Genomic DNA, 2030 nt, shown 5'->3' on the forward strand with positions numbered 1-2030 from the left:
TTGAAGTGCTAGTCCGTACAGGATCGCAGACAAAGTTTCTAGCAGTTATCGGAGTTTTTAGGTCCAGTTTAGTCCAGATTTACGTCTGATCCATCTGACTTATCTTTGGAAGATCAAAAATTGGGTATGAAAAATATATTACTGACATTTGTTTTAAACTAATCTGTAAGCGAATTTTCTATAGAAATTTGATGTCTCAAGAAGCAGAGTCATTTTTTAATCGGAAGTTGTGGTTTCATTGTAATTTTACATACCGTGGAGGTGCACATTTTTCTCATTCAGTTTCTTTTCTTCCTGTTTCCGGATTCTAGGAAGACTCATTACAGTGCCTATTTCGCTCCAGACTCGTCCCTCGGTTTATGATTGATATAAAAATACTGAAATTGTCTGGTTGTGGTATCTCTGGTTCTGGTATCACTTATGGAACTTTAAATTTTATGAAAATTTACTAATTAAAGGTCAATAGTGTGCATCTAAGTAGTGCCAAACTTATATGCCCTAATTCCTGAGTAAAAGAGTCTTGAGTTTTAATATCAAATATTAAAAAACAATGACCCAAACGTGGAACCAACAAATTTTCCTACTTTCGGTTATCTGTGTCATACGGCAAAGTAGCTACAAATCATAAAAGAGTCATAAAAGTTGTGAAATTGATTTCGGATGATTCTCGATTAGAAAAATGGCAATTGAAATAACTGAATGCGATAAAGCGAGCATGGAGACTAGAAACTTTCGAGAGCAATTTTTCCGACGTTAATTGGTTTATGTATATTAATAGCCGCCCTCATCTTCTCAGGCGTCTACTATAGTGACGCTATTCCTCATACAGTTCGAAGAATTTGATTTGTTGTGGGGCGTTGTCACTGTAACAACTCGGAAGGGGTGTTATGGTTTTCGTTTTTACAAAGGGGAATATTGGAGGTGTGTTCTTTTTAAATAAATTTTTTTTAGTAATAATTTTTTAAGCAGGAAATGAAACGCGTGGAAAAATTTGGAGTGGATTGAAGAAAATTGGAGAGAGGGATGAGAAGGTTGGTTTTTTGTTCATGCTTGCTGCTGTTTTAGAGAGAGGGTTAATTGATATCTCAAAAAATAATTGTAAGCATGCAACAGTTTTGGTCCACGTTCTGCTTCTTCTACCATTTTTTTTCTTTCGACTTTTTGTGAAAAGGTTTGAATAGGTTATGATAATGATTTAAAAGGTTGTTTTGATGTAAAGGTGTTTCCAAGTTTTCTGGTTATTAATCTGAGTTTTATGCAGACTTAGAGTTTTTCCAGCTTTTTTGGTTTTCTTACGTTTAATAAAGTTTTCTGACCTTTTTGGTTTTATTGCATGTTGAGCATTCAATAGATGCCTTTTAATCGCCTATTATAGCGTTTATCTTCTTACGCGAGCATTTTTGCGGTCTTCATCATGATTAAAGAGACGCATATAAATTAATCTTTGATTTTTTAGCTGGTTTTTTAGGCTAAGTTTCTCATTTTGAATGCTTTTTCATCTTTCTGGATTTGTTTTTGTATGTAAAAGTTTTTTGCTTGTTTGTTTAGCAGAGACAGCTCTTGGAGTCATTCGTGGAATTCTTTAAGCCATATTTTTTTAAGTGAGCGATCAGGTATACCGGGAGTTCAGAGAGTGGATAAGGTTATGAGAAGTTATTTTGATTTAACAAACCCAAAAAGTATTTTTTTGCTCATAACTTCTTTGGAAACTTAGCGTAAAATATAGGGTTAAAAATAAAATCGAAAAAAGCGCATTGTTTTACTCACGTGTCTGTTCCATGCTGGTTTTGGTTTTAGTTATTCTAGACTAAATTACACTACGAGTTCTACACTAATTCGAAGTTTAGCGATATTTGCCCTTACTATTTAAAAAAGCAGTTGTTTTATTATTGTTTCTCTAAATTTTCCCTGTAATTAAAAATGATCATTGATATTTAAAAATTGTCGTTTTGGAGAAGGTTAAAGCTAAAAATTTTTGAAGTTTTTTAAAATAAATTTTGCATACTCCATTTTTTAAACTGCTCTCAAAC

This window comes from Convolutriloba macropyga, chromosome 7 (assembly GCF_964194025.1).
Source record: "Convolutriloba macropyga chromosome 7, txConMacr16.3, whole genome shotgun sequence".
In the NCBI taxonomy this organism is placed as follows: Eukaryota; Metazoa; Xenacoelomorpha; order Acoela; family Convolutidae; genus Convolutriloba; species Convolutriloba macropyga.